This window comes from Lemur catta, chromosome 1 (genome assembly GCF_020740605.2).
Source record: "Lemur catta isolate mLemCat1 chromosome 1, mLemCat1.pri, whole genome shotgun sequence".
Taxonomy (NCBI): domain Eukaryota; kingdom Metazoa; phylum Chordata; class Mammalia; order Primates; family Lemuridae; genus Lemur; species Lemur catta.
Genome location: NC_059128.1, coordinates 17,167,966 through 17,182,470, shown reverse-complemented (window position 1 = coordinate 17,182,470; position 14,505 = coordinate 17,167,966). Strand labels below are relative to the sequence as shown.

Here is a 14,505-nt window from a genome sequence, read left to right as displayed (position 1 = left end):
AAATTAGGGACAGTAAGGAGTTAATAACAATAACTAATAATAAAATAGAACAATTATAACAATGTACTAGCCTCACTACTCTTATATTTTGGGGCAGTTATTGAGTAAAATAAGAGTTACCTGAACACGAGCACTGCGACACCGAAACAATTGATCTGATTACCAAGACGGCTACTACATAACTAATGGGTGGGAGAGTCCAGACAGTGTGTATACACTAGACTTAGGGATGATTCACGTCCTGGGTGGGACAGGACAGGATGTGGAGATTTCATCATGTTCCTCAGAATGGTGTGCAACTTAAAACTTATAAATTATTTCTGGAATTTTTTTTTTCAATTTTAAATACAGTTATGTTTAAGACATTACATTTTCCACTTATAATACAGTGATTATAAGATGCAATGTTATTTCCTTCCCCTGTGCACATGTTCCATATTCAAGTATTAGGAATTTCCAATAATTTACTATAGCAGATCAACTTTAACACATTGACTACCACACTAGAGAAAAAAAATTTTTCCCTAGGACCACAGTGTTTTATCAAAACAAAATGACCCTTTGTAATTTGCTATTTTTTATTGTTTTCTGTGTGTGAGTTATATGCAATGCAATCCATATTTTTAGAATTAAATTGTCTATATTGATTGTAACAATAAGAACATTAACAAGTAAGATTGTCATGAACCAGCTTCAGAGTTTTGCTTCACGAGGCCTCAGGCTCCAAACTAGCCTGAGTTAAATACAACTCACATGGCAGTCAATGTGTTAAATCTTTCACAGAATTTGCTACAAATTTGGGTCCTTCAATGTTTTAACTATGTGAAACAATGCAACATCTATATTTGGGGGTTGGCTTTATCAAGCTCTTCAGTGGTGGGCCCTGAGGAAGCACAGCCAGAGGGAAGAGCTTGGCCACCAGGGAAGCCCCTAGGCATTCCTCCTGGCGCGCCTCTTGCATTCTGGGATAGCTTGGTAATGATGGGATTGCAGACTTTCTCCAGCCCTTTCTGCTGATGTTCAAATTCTTCCTTTTCTGCTCTCTGGTTCTTATGGAGCAAGTAGATGATTTCATTACACTTGTAAAGAATCTTCTCTTTGTCCTCATCGTTGAACATGCCTTTGAAGTTTCTTATCTTCAGTGGTTGTTTTCATGTCGAATGCATAGGATTCAAGTGAAATCTTGGATTACACCTGGTACCTCTACTTCTCAACTTCAACTTTGTACTTCTCAGCTTCCTGGACCATATGCCCAATGTCTTCCTTGCTCAAATGGCCCTTGTCATTAGCGATGTTAATCTTGTACTCTTTTCCTGTACTCTTAGCCACAGTAGGGATGTTGAAGATTCCATTGGCATCAATATTGAAAGTGACTTCAATCTGAGGAACACCCCGGGGTGCAGGAGGTATGTCTGTGAGCTTGAACTTGCCAAGCAGGTTGTTATTTTTGGTTATGGCACACTCACCTTCATAAACCTGAATGATTACACCAGGCTGGTTGATTACAGCAGAGTAATCACTACCTGATTACACCAGAGTAGGTAGTGAAGATTTGTGTCTGCTTGATAGGAATGATAGTATTGTGCTTACTGAAGACAACCATAACTCCACCAGCAGTTTCAATACCAAGGGAAAGAGGAGTGATATCCAAGATTAGCAAATCTCTAACATTTTTAGATTTGTCTCCAGGTAGGATGGCCGCCAGGGCAGCTGCACAATAAGCAACAGCCTTGTCAGAATTAATGCTCTTACTCAGTTCTTTTCCATTGATGAAGTTTTGTAGAAGTTGCTGTATCTTGGGGATATGGGTAGAATCACCAACCAGGACAATATCATGGATCTGTGACTTATCTAGTTTCGCATCTTAAAGGGCTTTCTCTATGGGGCACAGCAGAACAGGTCAGCATTCAGTTCTTCAAACAAGGCATGGATAAGGGAAGTATAGAAGTCAATTCCTTCCTGTAGAGAATAGATCTGAATACTGGCCTGGGTGCTGGAAGAGAGAGCATGCTTAGCACATTCACAAGCAGTATGGACGCAAGGTGTTATACAGCTCTCTTTTTCTTGCTGATGTCCTTATGCTGGCGCTTGAACTCAGCAATAAAATGATTTACCATTTGATTGTCAAAGTCTTCTCCACCTAAGTGGATGTCTCCAGCTGTAGATGTGACTTCAAAGATTTCATTCTCAATAGTAAGGACTGACACATCAAAAGTGCCACCTCCTAGATCAAAGATCACATTTCTTTCAGCTTCAACCTTTTTGTCTAAGTCATAAGCAATAGCAGAAGCAGTTGGCTCATTGATAATCCTATATATGTTGAGACCAGCAAATGGTTCTAGTATCTTTGCTAGCCTGATGGTGAGAGTCATTAAAGTAAGCTGGCGCTATGACCACAGCATTGGTGACATTCTTCCAAATACAAGTTTCTGTGATTTCCTTCATTTTTGTCAAAACCATAGATGACACCTTCTCTTGATAGAAACTTTTTGTCTCTCCCTTGTATTCTACTTGGACCTTGGGCCTGCTGGCATCACTGACCAGCATGAGGGGCCAATGTTTCATGTTAGATGGGACAACATTGTCAAATCTGCATCCAGTCAGATGTTTGGCATCAAACACCATTGTGGTAGGGTTCATTGCAACTTGATTCTTGCAGCATCACCAGTCAATCATTTGGTATCAGCAAAGGCAGCATTTACTAGCTTGAGGGGTTCAGTTTCCCTAATCATTGGAAATTATCTTTACTTTTCCATGCTAGAAGTCATTCACACAAGACTAAGTGGTACCAAGAATTAGTATTAACTGCATGTACCTTAGGCATGGTTGTTTGCATGTAGGCCCATATGGGCTTGCACACGAATCCCAGAAGCTGCTGTTGTGTTTGAGACCCAAATTTTCCATTTAAGATATTTGGACCATGGTTGATTGTGGGGGTCTGAAACCTTGGAAAGCTAAGCTGCAATGGGGAGACTACTGTATAATGTAAATAAACGCATGATGCTTTTCTCTTATTCTGACACCTTTGTATTCTCCGGTTCAGCTAATCATCACAAAGTATTTGCTGCCTTATCCAAATGCCTTTTCCAGCCCATTTTGCTGAGAATATTTTACTTATATTTAAAGGTTTGGTTTATGCCTTTCCAAGCAAATTGTCTTGGGTCATTTCCAGCCTCTACCCCAAGCTAAATTAGGCACTCTTAACTCTGTCCTCCTACTTTACTTAATACACAATACAGGCATCGCAATGAATTGTAATTGTTATCACAAAATATGACTCCTTTACTTCAAAAGGGCCATGTGTTCTTCATTTGTATGTCCCCACAGCCTAACACAGTACTCTGCACATTGTAGATTCTCAATAAATGTGGATTTGATAAATGGATGATGTTAAAGAAAAACACACGCATTACATCAGTGCAGTGTGGTTGGTTCAGTAGCATCATATGATCACATAAGTAAAACACCATGCACAAAACCAAATGTGTAAACACTGCTCCCAAATTCCTGTTTGACCATTGTATAACACCTGAGTCTTAAGCATAAGCTTAAATATCCTGATTACTGTAGGAACTCAATAAATAATTAGAAAAAATGATAAAAAGGTGATGCTATCAAATTGACTGCTTATTCTAAATCTGATCTTTTTGAGAAAAATATATTCACATCAAAGTAAATATCATTGACATTTAAAATTCAAAGATAAAAAATGTTATTATGCCATATGTTATTAGGATATAATACCCCTGCTTGCATGGCATGCTATAGAAATTGGGAAGAAAGTTCACATTTACACATCAATGTGAAAGTCACCAAAAGGAGCAATTATAGGAGAAAAGCTTTACTAATCTTTAGAGGAAAAAGAGAAATTCTTTGAAACCATATTGTTTGGTGAAAGTCTATACTTGGATGAATAAAAAATAGAATGCAGTTTGTTCTTAAATATACTTATTATTAAAAGAAATCTTTAAGTTTGGTCCAACTGCCACCTTATCTTTAAGCAGCTTGGAACATAGCTCATAACAGCAATTAAATGACAATTTTTCTGTTTTACAAAAAGCAGAAAATCTTTGACATTGGCTTGTCAGAGGTCCCAAATTCATGGCCAGCAAACCATAGGACATATGGACATATATGTATTTGCTCTTTGTTATGTCAAACAGTTCAAAAGAGTCTTGAATGTAGGCAGATGGTAACCCAACCAGCCAAGCACCCCTTGCCTTGTAACATGTTACTTCATCTGCCAGCCCCTGACCTGAATTTGAGTTTGTGACCACTGCCTTAAAGTCTACTTCTGCTTCCGATTCTTTTTAAGTTATCAAATACTAGATCTGTTCCATCTTTTCTGTTTTGCCTTTCTCCTGTACCAGACTTCTAAATATTGTGTACCAGACAGTTGTGTACAACAGAATCCTAGGTACTCTTTTCTTCTCTTCATATTCCACTTTATTTTTATTTTTATTTTTTTTGAAGACAGAGTCTTGCTTTGTTGCCCCGGCTAGAGTGAGTGCCGTGGCGTCAGCCTAGCTCACAGCAACCTCAAACTCCTGGGCTTAAGCGATCCTACTTCCTCAGCCTCCCAAATAGCTGGGACTACAGGCATGCGTAACCATGCCTGGCTAATTTTTTCTATATATATTTTAGTTGGCCAGATAATTTCTTTCTATTTTTAGTAGAGACGGGGTCTTGCTCTTGCTCAGGCTGGTCTTGAACTCCTGACCTCGAGCGATCCACCCGCCTCGGCCTCCCAGAGTGCTAGGATTACAGGCGTGAGCCACCGCGCCCGGCCTTCATATTCCACTTTAGTTTTTATAGATTTATGAACCCTTTCTATGCAGATGGCTCCAAATGCATTTCTCAATACAAGTCCTCTCTTGGTCTCTGGACCCACACACTGCTTCATACCTGTCTCTTTTCAAAACCTTTTAGGCATCTGGAATATATCACTAGTATGTCTAAAACTCAACTTTTGAGTTTCCTATTCCTTGATTCTCCCTTGCCTCCAGTGTTCTTCCTATCCATAAAGGTTAATTCCATCTACCAATGTGCTCATGCCAAAATCCTGGGAGTTATCTCACACATCTCACTCTCCTTAAGCCTTTACATTCCAATTCACTTAATCTCATTGATTCCACTCCCAATTAGGAGACAAGTTCATCCTTTCTTTTAAAATCTCCATCACTAAGTTTTTATCCCTGCTACCATGTCTCTTCTAAGCAGTTGGTAGCTACAAAGCTAGTTACCTTGCTTTTACTCCAGGATGATTTCCACATGGCAGTGAGAAGGACCCTTTTTAAAATTCAGATTGAATCAAGTCACTCTTTCCTGCTTGAAATATTGAAATGGCTTCCCAGGGGAGTTAGAAGAAATTCAAAGCCATTCTAGGCACTTCTAGTCTGGGTCTGCCAACCTCATCATTATTAATCTCCTTCTGTTTTCTCTCTTGGAATCTAAACTCGAACTCTATTAATATGTCTCCGATATTAGAAGGCTTTATTCTCTTTCCTACCACAAGACCTTCACGGACGCCCTTTTGCTTAGAATCTTCCTTCTCAATACCTCACCTAGTGAACTCTTGCTCATCCACCAGACTGTCCTTCATATCCATTATTATGCTATGTATGTCTCTATCTAGCAGTATATCTATATGTATCTCTGTATATATAGAAGTATATCCTACATTTATGGAATTCTTGAGGCCTGTCACCACCCATATACCCCTTTGTATGCAAACATCCTTCCTGCCCAGTACAACAGGGTCAATTCCACAGGAAAAAAATTAGACTGGCTCTATTTTTTTCATCATGGTATACTTGGTGTTCAGCATCATACCTGAGATGTAATAAACATTTAAATATGGTCATTGAAAAAATGGCAAAAATCAATTTGGGAAAAAGAAATGTTTAGTGGAAAACTGGTTGGAAATTCATTTTATATGAAATAATTTTGGAATATATTACAATGAAATGATTTCTCCCTCTAATGTACTACATTTGCATGTATGTATTACATCTATATCACTTCTTCCTTCTGACAGATAAGAAATTGTGGTGTGGAAAGATTTTACTTGTCCAAGGTGACAGAAAATGTTAAAGAACATCAAGAAAATCACTGACTGAAATTTTAAAGAATAGTGATGAAACAAATAAAACAAAAATTAACCTGAAAATTATGAGTATTTATATTTATTGATAAAACTATAATGTAGATATGGTCAGATAAGTCAGAAGAACATAACTGAATTCTGAAGGGAGAAGGTGCTAACAGTGTATTTCTAAATCAGGTACTCTCAGGTTTACTACTGTGTGGCCATATTCACATGAAGTCCTTTGTTTCTCAAATACTTGGGAAAGAAACATTTCCATTCTTTTAATATAACTTTGGCAGCTTAAGTAAAACCTTAAAAACACTTCACATACTTTTTCCTCTTGGTCTTGAAGTCATATATTAATGAAACATATTCTTTACATAGGTTTTCTCCCCATTTCTTGTTTGAGTAAATCAGATAAGATAGAATTTAACTAAGGTCTATTTCAATGCTAAAAAGAATTGGCTCAGAATTTTTGAATAAATTTTATAGGGCTCAGAATCCACTCAGGGAGAAAAAAAAAGAGGCTTTTTGACTTAATTATAGAACAATTACTTGCTAACATTTATTTCAATTCCATCTTTAACAGTTTGTTTAAAAACATAGCCAAAACATTCTGACTACATCTCAAGATTGGAACAAGAAATTCTTCTATAGAAAACATAGATATTTCCAAACTAGGAATTGTTTGCTCTTTGAAGTGTTTATAAATGCTTTATTGGCAAATGTTGAACTTATCATAAACATTCCTGAATAATGCAGTGTCAAGACTATATTTGAGCTATTTGTGTTATTATAAATGTTGCATTTTTACTTTGCATCTATTACATCAAGAAAGCCAAGTTCTGAGAATTCCTTTGCCTCGGAACTTCCTATAAGAAAAACAGCAGCAACTACTTATAAACAAATTTCCTCCACACCCTCTATAGATACCTAAACTTGCTGAAGAAAGTAAGCTGGGGTCTCAGAATAGGAGGTAATAGAAAAAAAATGCTTTCAGAAATACTGAGAAAATTTAAAAAGAGAAGTCTTCTCTCCCAATGTAAGCAGAGTATAAGACGCCTAGTGGTCTGTAATTGGGGAGATGCACTCCCCAGTTGTCACTGGTCATAGGGAATTGTCCAAAGCCTCAGAGAAGAATGGCTGCATAGTGTACATAGAGAGGCTGTTCCCAGTCTGGAATTCCCAGCTTTGTGAAAAATCTCCACAGACCAAGAATGGCATAGAAACTGCCAAATGATGAACGTGAGGAGAAAAATGCGGTGAGAGATTCTCAGCGTAGGCATTGCTTTCGATTTTGAAGTTGAAGGTAAAATAACAGAAAATGGTTACATATGCATATATATATATGTGTGTGTGTATGTATGTATATATATATATATATATATTTGGAGGCAGGGTCTTGTGCTGTCACCTGGGCTACAGTACAGTGGCATCACTATAGCTCACTGTAACCTCAAACTCCTGGGCTCCAGCAATCCTCCTTCCTCAGCCTCCCAAGCAGCTGGGATGACAGGCACATGCCACCAGGCCTGACTAATTTTTCTCTTTTGTAGAGTCAAGCTCTCGCTCTTTCTCAAGCTGGTCTCAAACTCCTAGCCTCAAACAATCCCCCTGCCTTGGCCTCCCAAAGTGCTAGAATTACGTGTGTGAGCCACCATGCCTGTCCTATATTTCAATTAATATATCATGCCTTAAAATTTTTAAGAAAACTTAATGCTACATGTTATGGACTGAGTGTGTCTTCCCAAAATTCTCATGTTAAAATCTAATTCTCAGTCTAATGGTATTTGGATCTGGGGTCTTTGGGAAATGATCAGGTCATAAGAGTGGAGCCCACATGAATGGGATTAGTGCCCTTATAAAAGAGACCCCAGAGAGGTCCTTTGTGCCCTCCACCATGAAAAGACAAATGAGAAGAGAGCTGTCTATAAACCCAGAAGTGGGCCCTTACCAGATACTGAATCCACCGGTGCCTCGATCTTAGACTTTTCGGATTCCAGAACTGTGAGAAATAAATTTCTGCTGTTTACAAACCACCCAGTCTATGCCATTTTTATTATAGCATCCCCAGATGGACTAAGACACTGCTGACCTTGACTATCTAACCACAATGAAATACTATTTTAATACCATTATGCATATCATGCTCAAGTAATATTATTTGGAATAGAATTAACATATATGTTTAATTAGACAAGGCACAAGAATGCTGGTCAGAAGATCAGACTAGGTAGGGACTATGCAGCTGCAGGATGAGTAATCTGGATAATTAATTTGTACTAATTTTATTAATTAAAATAGATGACATCACATGACCTTGTATCCATGCAGCTCACGGGTAGAGGACATTACGAAATTAGTTTATTAGTGAACATGAAAAATAAGTCAAATATGACCCAAATATGATCATATTTTATGGTTTTAAAAATACTGTATCCTATATGAATTGAACTAACTGAGGTACTCCTTGAACCTCTGCAAACTTTGACTTTTTAAAGGTGTTTCTTCTACATATATTTTATTGGAAAAGATCTCATTTAGGAGCAAGACACACAGGCACTCAATCAATACATATTGAAAGAATAAGTGAATTGTACTGGTAATAAATTATCATTATAAATTATTCAAAAACTTTCCAAATACTTAGGAAAAAATATAAAACCTCCCTTCCTCCTTCCTCAGGAGAAGCACAGTCAAGTTAGCGTGTTCATCCTTCTGGTTCTTTCCATGTGTTGCACAAACATGTACATACATGTTCATGTGCACATATTTTTATCTAAATGAGTCACAGTACATATTTTTCTGTAACTTGCTATTATGGGTTCAATTGAGTTCCCAAAAAGATATGTTGAAGTCCTAACCTATAGCACCTGTGAATGTCAACTTACTTGAAAATAGAATCTTTATAGACGTAATCAAGTTACTATGAGATCGTTAGTGTGGACCTTAATCCAATAAAACTGGTGAAGAGTCACAGACACAGAGATGCACAGGGGGAATGTCATGTGACGATGGAAGTAGAGATTGGAGTGATGCATATACAAGCTTAGAAATGCCAACTATTGCTGGAGCTACTAGAAGCTAGGAAAAGACAAGGAAGGATCTCCCATAGAGGCTTCGGAGGGAATATGGCCTGCCAGGATGTTGATTTTGACTTCTAGCCTTCAGAACTGTGAGATACTTCCTGTTTGTTATAGGCTACTTAGTTGTGGTAATTTGTTATAACAGTCCTAAAAAATTAATATACTTGCTTTATCACTAATAGTGGACATTATTTCTAGTTTCCATGGCAGTCCTATATACACTGTCATGGAAACTAGAAATAATGTCCACAATGTATTATTAGTGATAAAGCAAGTATATTACTCCAAAACATTTTTAATACAGTTATTTTTTTGTTCAAAGCTCAGAAATGGAAAGCACTTTTTGAAATTTCTTTGTAAACATATTTTATGGTTTAAAATAAGCATGCTTTGCCAATGGTGAATGTACTTTAACATCAAACATTGCAAAACATACATTCCAAAGTTCCATAAATATGAACATTGCCAATATGTGCTCCCAGACTTTCATTTCAATAATGTTATGAACTTTCTTATTGTGCCTGAAATTTAAAACATTGCATCGAATCAGCCTATCACCACTAAATTATTTGTGGACTATTGTGTCTCTCTATCTCTCTTTCTCTCTCTCTCTCTTTTTTTTTTTGTTAGTTTAATTTTTCCTTGATGTGTAATAAAGGTCATAAGGGTACTACTGAGTGCATTTCCATAAACTTACGCCAACCACAGCCATACACAAGGAGATGGATCAAAAAGGCAAATGTTACTAGCATCCTGGACCATTCTCTTCCTCCCCAATTGTCATTACCAACATCAGTCCAAAATTTTGTGTGTTTTCTGTCATAACCAAAAAGTGTTTGATGATTAAGTTTCATCTGAGCATCACTGTTTCTAAGTGTTCTAATTGCTGATCCCTTGGCCCTCTTGGGCCCTGCTCAATTCTCCAACTCATTCCCTGCCCTTTGCTGCCTCCCACTCTGTGCTCCAGCCACACCAAGGCCACTAAAATCCCAGAATCCTTCCTTTCACTCCTTTGTCCCTAAATCATTGCACATGCCATTTGTTCCTTAAACACCTTTCCCCAGTCTCAACCCACCCCCATCCAATTCTCTCCTTTCTGCCTCACTGATATTTGTACTTATTTAACCATCTTATGTCCAGAAAGTTAGCACTGGTCTCTTTTTATTTTTGTTTTATTTTTTAATTCCCATATATTTAGGGGGCACAAGTACAATTTTGTTACATGGGTATTTGTATAGAAGTGAGATCTGGGCTTTTAGTTGTATCCATCACCGAAATAATGCACATTGTACCCAATAGGTAATTTTTTATTCCTCACCACCCTTCCACTCTCCCACTTTTGGAGTCTCCAGTGTCTATTATTCTGCTCTGTATGACCATGCATACCCAGAATTTAGCTCCTACTTATGAGTGATAACATGCTATATTTGGTTTTTCATTCCTAACTTACTTCACTCAGGATAATGGCCTCCGGTTCTATACAAGTTGCTGCAAAAGACTATTTCATTCTTTTTTATAACTGAGTACTATTCCATGGCGTGTGCGCGCGCACACACACACACACACACACACACACACACATCACATTTTCTTTATCCACTCATCAGTTAGAGGACACTTAGGTTGATTCACATCTTTGTAATTGTGAATTGTGATATGATAAACATTCAGGTGCAGGTGTCTTTTTAGTAAAATGACTTCCTTTAGGTAGATATCCAGGAGTGGGATTACTTGATTGAATGGTAGGTCTACTTTTAGTTCTTTGAAGAATTTCCATACTATTTTCCACAGGGTTTTTATTAATTTGCATTTCCACTAATAGTGTATAAGTGTTTCCTTTTCACTGCATCTACAAAAACATCTATTGCTTTTTGACTTTTTAGTAATGACCATTTTTACAGGAGTAAGATAGTATTTCATTGTGGCTTTAATTTGCATTTCCCTGATGATTAGTAATATTGAGCATTTTTTCATGTCTTTCTTGGCCATTTGTATATCTTCTTTTGAGAAATGTTTGTTCATGTTGTTTGCTCACTTTTTAATTGGGTTACTTTTTTTTTTATTGCTGAGTTGTTTGCATATGGATCTTAGTCCTTCATCAAATGCATAGCTTGTGAATATTTCCTCCTTTTGTATAGGTTGAATATTTACTCTGTTGATTATTTCTTTTGCTAAACTTACCTGGCAGAAGAGATATCATGATCACGAAGGTGGTTTTCCCAGGGAAAGGCTTATCCATTGTACTCTGGATGTGCTGACCCCACCAATTTCCCCAAATGTGGGAAACTTGACTACATAATTTGTGGTAGTGGGGGACTGTGTGTGCTCTCTTCCCTGATAAGAAAAATATTTTTTTCTATAAAATAATAAAAGAAAAAGATTATTTCTTGTGCTGTGTGGGAACTTTTTAGTTTAATTAAGTTTGATTTGTTTATTTTTGTTTTTGTTGCATTTGCTGTTGGGGTCTTACTCATAAATTCTTTACCTAGGCCAATGTCCAGAAGAGTTTTTCCTAGGTTTTCTCCCTGAATTTTTGTGGCTTTAAGACTTACATTTAAGTCTTTAATTCATCTGGAATTAATTATTGTATATGGTGAGAGATAGGGATATAGCTTCCTTCTTCTGCATATTGTTATCCAATTTTCTCAGCATCATTTGTTAAATAGGGTGTTCTTTTCCCAGTGTAAATTTTTGTCTGCTTTGCCAAAGGTCAACTGGTTGTAAGTATATAGCTTTATTTCTGGGTTCTTTATTCTGCTCAATTTATCTATATGTCTATTTTTATACCATTGTTATGCTGTTTTGGTTACTATAGCTTTGTAGTATAATTTGAAGTCAGGTAATGTGATGTCTCCAGTTTTTTTTTTTTTTCCTTAGGATTGCTCTGCTTTGGCTATTTGGGCTTTTTATTGGTTCCATATGAATTTTCTAATACTGTGAAAAATGATATTCGTATCTTGATAGGAATTGTGTTGAATCTGTAGATTGTTTGGGCAGTATGCCTATTTTAAAAATATTGGTTCTTCCAGTCCACAAGGATGGGATATTTGTCCATTTGTGTGTGTCATCTATGATTTCATTCATCAGTGTTTTGTAGTTTTCCTTGTACAGATCGTTCACCTTCCTGGCTAACTATATTTCTAAGTATTTTAATTTTTTTGCATCTATTGTAAATGGTATTGAGTTCTTGAATTTGTTCTCAGCTTAGTTGTTATTAGTATATAGAAACCATATGATCATCAGAATAGATGCATTAAAAGCATTTGATAAAATCCAGCATCCCTTCATGGTAAGAACCTTCAATAAACTTGGCAGATATAAGAAACATACCTCAAATAATAGAAGCCATATATGACAAGCCCTCACCCAACATTGTACTGAATGGGGAAATGTTGAAAGTATTTCCCCTAAGAACTGGAACAAGAAAAGGATGCCCACTTTCACCACTTCTATTTACCATAGTACTGGAAGTCCAAGCCAGTGCAATCAGACAAAAGAAAGAAACAAAGGGTATCCAAATTGGAAGAGAAGTCAAATTATGTGTTTGCTGATGACATGATCTTATCCCTAGAAAATCTTAAAGACTCCTCCAAAATAGTCTTAGATTCGATAAATGAATTCAATAAAATCTCAGATTACAAAATCAATGTAAAAAAATCAGTAGAGTTTCTGAGCCCTGGTCTCTTTCTACTCTTTCCCCATTGCTTTATCAGTCGCTTTTTTTATGTTCTTCCTGAGCACAGTTTTCTTTGCCAGTGTTGTAGCACTCACAGCTCTTTAAAAAAACTATCTTTCTCCTTCTGTTGGATGTGAATTCCCCCCAAAGCCCACCAGAATAAATTGGTGGCCAAGCAAAGCCGTAGTTATTGGCATACTACAATAAGGGAGCATTTCATCCTAGAGAGTCTTACTGGTATCTCAGGAGCAGATAGTTACAGGATTTTAGAATCTGGGCCCAAGTAGTTTCAGATGAGTCTATCAAGACAGGGAACAATTCTGGCTTGGACAAAATTTGTTATCTAATAGTAAGCAGCTAATATTGATGAGCATAGAGAGGTGAGAGTCTTGATTTTTGCCCAGATGGGCATCCTGTGATCTCAAAAATGCAGGCTATATACCCAGAAGAGTAATCTCTTGATCAAATAAATTGAGTTTCAGGAATTTCTTGAAGCAAACAAAATGTTATGTGTTGCCTAGCAGTTAGTGCTATCTTTCCAGAAAAAACAATTTTCTGGAGAAATATCAGTCATGTTGACACAGGTGTTGGTTTTCAGTACTGACACTCCAGCTTTACAGAGGCTGATAATTGCAGTTCTCATTTCTCTATTTACAACCTCATAGTTAGCTCCTTGAGGGCAGGCACTGTATGATGTTCATTATGGCACATGGTTTAAACTCACTATTTATATGAATAAATTAATAAATATTACAAATAGTAACACTCTAAGGGAGTAGGGTTTGAAGTAAGCAGAGGCTCCTGTGAGCTACAAATTAACCTGCAAATATTTACTGAGGACCACTGCCAATAACTGATTCCTGCCTGTTGAATGATGTGACTATTCAGAGAGACAAAGGAGAGACTTACAGTCAATGCTTATAGAAAGGGTCGGGTAAAGGGAGGTGCTTCAGAAGCCAGAGATTATGACTAAGCATGAGAGGCTGACAAAACGCCAACCAAATCTAGGAAGTATATAGCAGCTGAGAATAATCAATCACCTCCCAGCAGATATGGAAACTAGGGATGAAAGCAGCTATCATTTTGTGGCAATGAGCGGACCTCGAAATCCAGGGCTAGTTGGCTTTAATGAAAAGCTTCTTTTACTTTTTCTGCTCTAGGTATTGTTCATGTTCTAACAAAGCTATGACATATTCTTGGGGCTTTGCCCTAGGAGGCCACATGGCTACAGTACCACATCTGATAGCTGCTAAAGACTTTCAACCTTCCCCATGAGGAAAATGTCTCCAGTTTGTTCTAAATCCTTTGTGGTTAAAAATTTTAACTCTGCTGCCATTTTTCAAACAAGGAAGATTTTTGAGACTCTAATAAGAAACTTGTATCTATAATCTGCAGAAGTAACTAACAAATTCAGGGTTGGCTTCATGAAGAGAAGGAGAAAATGTTTCTAAAGCCAACATTCTTCAAGGGACTGCACATTTTATAACATAGTTATTTTGCACAATGAATATGACCACCAATACTTGAGCAGTGAATGATACTGTAAAGTTGGACATGTATAAAGAAGAATAGCATCTGCAGTTTTATTAAAAATGCATATTAACCCAGATTAAAATTGCATGGGCTATCAATCCTCTTGTTTTAAGGAGTATGTT

At 37.0% G+C, this 14,505-nt stretch overlaps 1 non-coding gene and 1 pseudogene across 1 annotated transcript; one reads left to right on the top strand and one right to left on the bottom strand.

Annotated features, from left to right (window-relative positions):
* Positions 1–839: 839 nt before the first annotated feature.
* On the bottom strand, positions 840–2,787 carry LOC123632748 (annotated as a pseudogene).
* An 8,560-nt stretch (positions 2,788–11,347) lies between these two features.
* LOC123630990 lies at positions 11,348–11,511 on the top strand. The gene has a single exon (XR_006732902.1). It is a non-coding gene; the product is annotated as a U1 spliceosomal RNA (small nuclear RNA).
* Positions 11,512–14,505: the final 2,994 nt, after the last annotated feature.